This window comes from Podarcis tiliguerta (genome assembly GCF_965153285.1).
Source record: "Podarcis tiliguerta genome assembly, chromosome: 12".
Taxonomy (NCBI): Eukaryota; Metazoa; Chordata; class Lepidosauria; order Squamata; family Lacertidae; genus Podarcis; species Podarcis tiliguerta.
This window is the reverse complement of record NC_139545.1, coordinates 60,119,216-60,128,320: the sequence shown is the minus strand read 5'-3', so window position 1 is coordinate 60,128,320 and position 9,105 is coordinate 60,119,216. Positions and strand designations below refer to the sequence as shown.

Here is a 9,105-nt window from a genome sequence, read left to right as displayed (position 1 = left end):
CCTGTGTTCCTTGCAGGTCCCTCTCAGGACCCTCTCAGGGGACACAGAAAGGGCTGAACTCCTCAATGCCTTCTTTGCCTCAGTCTTCTCCGATAAAGAAAACAATGCCCGACCTGAAGAATTTGGAGCAAATGATTCAGCAGAGGAAACACAGCCCAGAATAACTAAGGAGATAGTACAAGAATACTTGGCTAGTTTAGATGTATTCAAGTCTCCAGGGCCAGATGAACTGCATCCAAGAGTGTTAAAAGAACTAGCAGATGTGATCTCAGAACCACTGGCAGTCATCTTTGAGAATTCCTGGAGAACAGGCGAAGTCCCGGTAGACTGGAGGAGGGCAAATGTTGTCCCTATTTTCAAAAAGGGGGAAAGAGAGGACCCAAATAATTACCGCCCAGTCAGTCTGACATCAATACCAGGGAAGATTCTGGAGCAGATCATTAAGCAATCAGTCTGTGAGCACCTAGAAAGGAATGCTGTGATCACCAATAGTCAGCATGGATTTCTGAAAAATAAGTCATGTCAGACTAACCTGATCTCGTTTTTTGACAGAATTACAAGCCTGGTAGATGAAGGGAACGCAGTGGATGTAGCCTACCTTGATTTCAGCAAGGCATTTGACAAGGTGCCCCATGATATTCTTGTAAAGAAGCTGGTAAAATGCGGTCTTGACTATGCTACCACTCAGTGGATTTGTAACTGCCTGACTGACCGAACCCAAAGGGTGCTCATCAATGGTTCCTCTTCATCCTGGAGAAGAGTGACTAGTGGGGTGCCACAGGGTTCTGTCTTGGGCCCGGTCTTATTCAACATCTTTATCAACGACTTGGATGATGGACTCAAGGGCATCCTGATCAAATTTGCAGATGACACCAAACTGGGAGGGGTGGCTAACACCCCAGAGGACAGGATCACACTTCAAAACGACCTTGACAGATTAGAGAACTGGGCCAAAACAAACAAGATGAATTTTAACAGGGAGAAATGTAAAGTATTGCACTTGGGCAAAAAAAAAATGAGAGGCACAAATACAAGATGGGTGACACCTGCCTTGAGATCAGTACATGTGAAAAGGATCTAGGAGTCTTGGTTGACCACAAGCTTGACATGAGCCAACAGTGTGACGCGGCAGCTAAAAAAGCCAATGCAATTCTGGGCTGCATCAATAGGAGTATAGCATCTAGATCAAGGGAAGTTATAGTGCCACTGTATTCTGCTCTGGTCAGACCTCACCTGGAGTACTGTGTCCAGTTCTGGGCACCACAGTTTAAGAAGGACACTGACAAACTGGAACGTGTACAGAGGATGGCAACCAAAATGGTCAAAGGCCTGGAAACGATGCCTTATGAGGAAAGGCTAAGGGAGCTGGGCATGTTTAGCCTGGAGAAGAGGAGGTTAAGGGGTGGTAGGATAGCCATGTTCAAATATATAAAAGGATGTCACATAGAGGAGGGAGAAAGGTTGTTTTCTGCTGCTCCAGAGAAGCGGACACGGAGCAATGGATCCAAACTACAAGAAAGAAGATTCCACCTAAACATTAGGAAGAACTTCCTGACAGTAAGAGCTGTTTGACAGTGGAATTTGCTGCCAAGGAGTGTGGTGGAGTCTCCTTCTTTGGAGGTCTTTAAGCAGAGGCTTGACAACCATATGTCAGGAGTGCTCTGATGGTGTTTCCTGCTTGGCAGGGGGTTGGACTCGATGGCCATTGTGGTCTCTTCCAACTGTATGATTCTATGATTCTCACCTCCAACTCTCCTCTTCCTATGTGTGTCCTTAATTCAAAATAAAAGAATCTTAATATAAAAATTACAAAAGAATATGAAAAGGAAACTCTCACCTCCCTGTCTGAAAATCATCTGTTGCAGCAATTATTCAGAATATGCCCTCCAGAATAAACCCAGCTGTACTTGGCATCCAGCCTCTCCCCTCCCCTTCAGCAAGAGAACCCTTTTCCTACATTTCCCTCCCTAGCCAAACCTTCGAATCTTAACAGCACAGAATATGACTCTTATAATGATAGTCTCATAATCCAAATTAGTATTTCTCCAGCTTCTAGGTCCAGTTTCTATAAAGCCTTATTAAAACTGTTACAACAAATCTCAGCCAAGTCACAATCCAAAATTATGGTCTCTTTTAATGTTCATCCAGTCCTGCTTCCTCTTCTTTTCCTAGTCTTTGGACATCCACTGGGGGTGGGGAAGAAGGCACCTTAATTCCCTTTCATCCAACGAGATCATAACTTGTGTCAACAGTTTCAGGAGCCACATTGCATCCTCTTTTGCTGGCTGTCCATTTTTCTCTGCCGCTCATTCCCGCACCAGCTCAGCCCAGCCTCATCTTCCATGGAGCTCTTTCTTTCTCCTCCTGCTCTTCCCTCGCCTGCTCAGCATAACCTTCTGCCTCTCCCAGCGAGCGACTCCCACCTTGTGACCCACACATTCCCCTCCGCCTCTTTTTCTGGGTCTTCAGCGTGAAGGCGCTCCGAGTCTGGATGGAGAGCAGAGCTGCAGAAGATTCTTGGGAGTAGATGCATCTGGTTCCCAATAAATCACACAGAGGCAAAGTTAATTGGTAAAAGAAGAACTTTCGACTAAGGGTTTTCCAGCTTTGTTACTGAAAAAAGCTTCAGGAAACTTAGCAGACGTGAAAGAAAGAGAAACCATCCCACTGAGCTCTCAGATTTATCTTTCTACCTCAGCGTGACCTTTGTATTTCAATAAAAGCCCATCTTTCCACTTGGAGACTTCCTCCTCCTTTTCTTTTGGGTGGCCTTGTGGGTAACCTCCAGGCTAGCAACCTTTTTTTGAATTTCTCCTACATATACATGACTGGGTTTAAAAATAAATAAATCTGAAAGTGATTTAAAATTACTGGTAGAAACAACTCTTTAAAGCATTCAAAAAATGAATCGGCAATACATTTAAAAACAGGTTTCTTTCTTACCATGAAGTTCAGTTTACAGATGGTTGGGGGTGGGTGTATTCCAAAGCAGAGCCCATCTTTTTCAAAGGATCCTTATTCATCCCCCATGGAGACCTGGGACCCCTTCTCCTGAAGGGACCTCCGAGGAGGAAGCCAGGGCGGATCGGTCCCTGGGGAGCGATTCCTAGACTCGTCTGGAAAGTGCCTTAGAATGTTCCTTTCCCCTAAGCTCCATTTGGGGTTCCCCCTTCTGCACCCCAAGCTTCCTCCAAGGCAGGCTCTGGTTGCTCCCCAGGGCCCTGCAGGGGATTCAGGCTGGGGAGGGCTGTCTCTTCCTCTGGCCATTGCAGCCCCCAAGAAGCCTTGGGAGAAAAGCAGGAGACCCTCAGCAGAAAACAGCCAAGTCTGGTTCTTCTCTGCAATGGCTTCCTCTTCTGAGGCCGCATGCCTGGCCTCTCCCAATGGAGAGGCCTCCTCCCTCCGCGGGGCCAACATGGCCAGGAGAGAGGCTGCCATCGTGGCAGGAAGGCGGCTGAAATCTTTACAATTTTACAATATGCAGAGAATTCTAAGTATGGAAAAACCAGAGAGAGGAGCGGGGGGGGGAGGGGAGGAGGGGTTCTTCTCTGGGGAGGGGGGAGGGGGGAAAATAAGGGGGAAATTAAGGTTGATATGTTTTATTGATAAAATGTTATGTTGCAATTCCTAATAAAATTTTAATTAAAAAATGTTCAGAAATATATTTAAATATGAGTACTTGGGGGATTTTTTTAAGTCAAATGAGGCAACAGGGCAGAAAGGACTTAGGAACAAACACATGCAAAAGTGACTTAACGGGAATCATAGAATCATAGAATCATAGAGTTGGAAGAGACCACAAGGGTCATCGAGTCCAACCCCCTGCCAAGCAGGAAACACCATCAGAGCACTCCTGACATATGGTTGTCAAGCCTCTGCTTAAAGACCTCCAAAGAAGGAGACTCCACCACACTCCTTGGCAGCAAATTCCACTGTCGAACAGCTCTTACTGTCAGGAAGTTCTTCCTAATGTTTAGGTGGAATCTTCTTTCTTGTAGTTTGTATCCATTGCTCCGTGTCCGCTTCTCTGGAGCAGCAGAAAACAACCTTTCTCCCTCCTCTATGTGACATCCTTTTATATATTTGAACATGGCTATCATATCACCCCTTAACCTCCTCTTCTCCAGGCTAAACATGCCCAGCTCCCTTAGCCGATCCTCATAAGGCATCGTTTCCAGGCCTTTGACCATTTTGGTTGCCCTCCTCTGTACACGTTCTAGTTTGTCAGTGTCCTTCTTGAACTGTGGTGCCCAGAACTGGACACAGTACTCCAGGTGAGGTCTGACCAGAGCAGAATACAGTGGCACTATAACTTCCCTTGATCTAGATGCTATACTCCTATTGATGCAGCCCAGAATTGCATTGGCTTTTTTAGCTGCCGCGTCACACTGTTGGCTCATGTTAAGTTTGTGGTCAACCAAGACTCCTAGATCCTTTTCACATGTACTGCTCTCAAGCCAGGTGTCACCCATCTTGTATTTGTGCCTCTCATTTTTTTTGCCCAAGTGCAATACTTTACATTTCTCCCTGTTAAAATTCATCTTGTTTGTTTTGGCCCAGTTCTCTAATCTGTCAAGGTCGTTTTGAAGTGTGATCCTGTCTTCTGGGGTGTTAGCCACCCCTCCCAGTTTGGTGTCATCTGCAAATTTGATCAGGATGCCCTTGAGTCCATCATCCAAGTCGTTGATAAAGATGTTGAATAAGACCGGGCCCAAGACAGAACCCTGTGGCACCCCACTAGTCACTCTTCTCCAGGATGAAGAGGAACCATTGATGAGCACCCTTTGGGTCCGGTCAGTCAGCCAGTTACAAATCCACTGAGTGGTAGCATAGTCAAGACCGCATTTTACCAGCTTCTTTACAAGAATATCATGGGGCACCTTGTCAAATACCTTGCTGAAATCAAGGTAGACTACATCCACTGCGTTCCCTTCATCTACCAGGCTTGTAATTCTGTCAAAAAATGAGATCAGGTTAGTCTGACATGACTTATTTTTCAGAAATCCATGCTGACTATTGGTGATCACAGCATTCCTTTCTAGGTGCTCACAGATTGTTTGCTTAATGATCTGCTCCAGAATCTTCCCTGGTATTGATGTTAGACTGACTGGGCGGTAATTATTTGGGTCCTCTCTTTTCCCCTTTTTGAAAATAGGGACAACATTTGCCCTCCTCCAGTCCGCCGGGACTTCGCCTGTTCTCCAGGAATTCTCAAAGATGACTGCCAGTGGTTCTGAGATCACATCTGCCAGTTCTTTTAATACTCTTGGATGCAGTTCGTCTGGCCCTGGAGACTTGAATACATCTAAACTAGCCAAGTATTCTTGTACTATCTCCTTAGTTATTCTGGGCTGTGTTTCGTCTGCTGAATCATTTGCTCCAAATTCTTCAGGTCGGGCATTGTTTTCTTTATCGGAGAAGACTGAGGCAAAGAAGGTATTGAGGAGTTCAGCCCTTTCTGTGTCCCCTGTTTGCATTTCACCATCTTCTCCTCTGAGTGACCCCACTGTTTCTTTGTTCTTCCTTTTGCTACGAACATACCCATAGAAGCCTTTTTTGTTGCTTTTAACCTCTCTAGCAAGCCTGAGTTCATTCTGTGCTTTAGCTTTTCTGACTTTGTGTCTACACGTGCTGGCTATTTGTTTGAATTCCTCTTTGGTGGTTTCCCCCCTTTTCCATTTTTTGTACACATCCTTTTTTAATCTTAACTCAGTTAAAAGTTCTTTAGATAGCCATCCTGGCTTCTTTAGGCACCTTCCATGTTTCCGTCTCATTGGTATTGCCTGAAGTTGTGCTTTTACTATCTCCCTCTTAACAAACTCCCAGCCATCACAAACTCCCTTTCCTTTTAGTATTACTGTCCATGGGATCTCACCCAGCACTTCCCTAAGTTTTATGAAGTCGGCTTTCTTAAAGTCAAGAAATTGAGTCCTAGTATGCTTGGCTGCTCCTTTCCGTTGTATAGTAAACTTCAGAAGAGCATGATCACTTGCGCCTAATGATCCTTCCACTTCTACCCCATTAACCAGGTCATCGACATTGGTTAGGACCAGATCTAAAATGGCTGTTCCTCTTGTTGCTTCTCCCACTTTCTGGACAATGAAGTTGTCTGCAAGGCCAGTGAGGAATCTGTTTGACCTTATGCTCTTGGCTGAGTTTGACATCCAACAAATATCTGGGTAATTGAAGTCCCCCATTACTACTATCTCCCTTCCTTTTGCATGCTTGGCCATCTGTTCCAGGAAGGCATCATCTATGTCCTCCGTTTGGCTTGGGGATCTATAGTAAACTCCCACAATGAGATCACTATTATTCTTCTCTCCCTTAATTTTGACCCAAATGCTCTCACTTTGGCTTTGAGGTTCTAAATCTTGGATCTCTTCACAGGTATACACATCCCTGACATATAACGCCACTCCTCCTCCTTTCTTGTCTGGTCTGTTTCTCTGAAATAGATTGTATCCCTCCATTTTTACATTCCAATCGTGGGACTTATCCCACCAGGTTTCAGTGATGCCTATTATGTCATATTTAGTTTGCTGTACCAAGAGCTCAAGCTCATCTTGTTTATTTCCCATGCTTTGTGCATTAGTGTACAGACATTGAAGTCCATTAGTCATTCCCCCGTGTCTCTTATTTAAGGATTTTTTCCTCCCACCACTAGGTCTGCTTGCTGCTTGCTCCATTTGGTCTATGACATTTGGATGATCATCTTCATCAATTAATAGACTCTTACCTTCAGGAGCACTGTCTCCCTCCCCCACATTAGTCAGTTTAAAGCCCTCCTGATGAGGTTTCTTAGTTTTTTGGCAAAAACATTCCTCCCAACCGGTGTGAGGTGCAGCCCATCGCTTGCCAGAAGTCCATCCTCAAGAAATAGAGTGTTCATTCAAGTTTTGCAGGTTTTGAGACAATGCAAAAGAAACTGCGCAAGCGGGTGAAACTGGATGTGGGCGGGGATTTTGCATATTACAAGGAATGGTTTCTCTTTGGAAATGCCTTCAGCTTCCTTCGCGGAAATGTTACACACCCTTCAGAATTTCTCTGATGACAATAGGGATGTCCTATTCAAGAAGAAGAAGTTTGCTATTTATACCGCTCCCAACTGACTGGATTGCCACTTTGGGCAGCTTCCAACCTATAGAAAAACATAATAAAACATTCCTTCCAGTAGCACCTTAGAAACCAACTAAGTTTGTTCTTGATATGAGCTTTGGTGTGCATGCACACTTCTTCAGATACACTGAAACAGAAGTCACCAGACCCTTATATATAGTGAGAGGGTGAGGAGCGTTCACCCATTCCCACCTCCCTTCTGAATAATCCCCCATTGCTCCCAGGCTTAATTAGCTTTTGACACATCACAGGAAGCACCAGCTGGGCTTAATTAGCTTTTGACACATGTTGATTCCAGTGGGTTAGAAGCATCTAGTACACAGCTCAAATACACACATGGGTCTAGCATTCAGTTTTAAAACACAAGCCTTAATTAAATTCTAACACTAGCTGGACCCAGAATTTAGGGTGTCTTGCACCCACCAACTCATAACAATAGTTTCATATTTACATAACCAAACCATGTAAGTAATGTGACTGGCTATGCATTGCCAAAAAGAGGGTACCAGTTTGCACATGCAGCCCTCCAGGCCTCTCTACCTGAAGTTGAAGGGGAATGAGGGGAGAAATCTATACCATTAGTCTCCAGATATTAACAGGGCAGCCTAGTCCTTCCTCTCCCACTGAAACAGACTCCCCACAAAGAGGTAAATCCCTTTAGTGTCCACCACTTTGGGGTCACAGCCACCCATATAACCCCAACTCCCCAATAGCCACAGTATTAGCCTCTTAATTGGAACTTTCACTCAAAAAACCCTATTAGTTCTTGGTGTGACAAATACCTTCTTCCGAGCAGGAGAGTCTAACTCAGGGCTCTCCAAACTATGTGTCGCTGCTCATTAGTGTGTCGCTTGCAGTGTGAAGTTGTGTCACACAAATGCTCCCCATGCTTCTCCCAGGGCTGGAAAGGGGTTAGTTTAACCTCCGGTTTGCTAGTAAAACTGAATTACTGTGTTGCGAAATGATGCATGTCTAGAAAGTGTGTCACCAACTTGGAAAGTTTGGAAAGCTCTGGTCTAACACTGGAACTTCCTTATTTCAAAGGGGAGTTTTGGTAACCAAGATATATATCCCGGTTATCTTCAATCACTGCATAATTATGCCTAGTGTGCCATTACCTCCCCAAAAGTCCCAGAAAATGTGAATTCCTGTTTCCTTCCTTCCTTCTTTTCTCATTCCAGTCTTGCTACACTTCTTTTTCTTTTTCTCCACTGCTACATATTTTGTTTCTCAACAAATGCTTTCCTTGCCATTTGGCAGGATTGACTGCTGGCCTCCCAGCACCAGAGTTATCTTTTGATAAAGGGTGGTATATAAATAGAATGTAATAACAATAACAATAATAAACTATTCATTTATTAGTCTTTAAGGTGCCACATTGTCTCCCTGCTTATTTAACTTATATGCAGAATTCATCATGCGAAAGGCTGGGCTGGATGAATCCCAAGCCGGAATTAAGATTGCCGGAAGAAATATCAACAACCTCAGATATGCAGATGACACAACCTTGATGGCAGAAAATGAGGAGGAATTAAAGAACCTTTTAATGAGGGTGAAAGAGGAGAGTGCAAAATATGGTCTGAAGCTCAACATCAAAAAAACCAAGATCATGGCCACTGGTCCCATCTTCTCCTGGCAAATAGAAGGGGAGGAAATGGAGGCAGTGAGAGATTTTACTTTCTTGGGCTCCACGATCACTGCAGACGGTGACAGCAGCCACGAAGACTGCCTGTGTGAGTGTCTGAGGGTCCTGCTCTTGCCACTTACCATCTGGCCTGAAGCCTCACAAGGACTGCTTGCTGCTTGCTGCCTGCTGCCCAGGAGGACTCCCCTGTGTGAGTGCCTGAGGGCCCTGCTCCTTCCTGCAGCTCACCACCTGGCCCAGGGCGGGGCCTGACAGGCCTCACAGGGATGGTTGCTGTCACTGCTGCTGTGGCCCAGGGGGATCCGGAGGGGCGCAGAGTTCTTTTTAAAATGTTTTAAAATTTT

The 9,105-nt window shown here is 45.0% G+C and overlaps 1 protein-coding gene across 2 annotated transcripts in view; it reads right to left on the bottom strand.

Moving 5' to 3' along the window:
- Positions 1 to 8,499, bottom strand: part of LOC310660874 (vomeronasal type-2 receptor 26-like) — a 43,511-nt gene extending 35,012 nt beyond the window's left edge. Inside the window, exons 1-2 of one of the 2 annotated variants that reach the window (XR_014503660.1) lie at positions 7,899 to 8,499; positions 6,926 to 7,064 (exon numbers count right to left, since the gene is read on the bottom strand). The gene's annotated coding sequence lies outside the window, so the exon portion shown is untranslated. Of the gene's footprint in view, positions 1 to 6,925; positions 7,065 to 7,898 lie in introns of those variants that run through there. The other variant, XM_083406322.1, reaches the window with a different exon arrangement.
- Between the last annotated feature and the right edge of the window lie 606 nt (positions 8,500 to 9,105).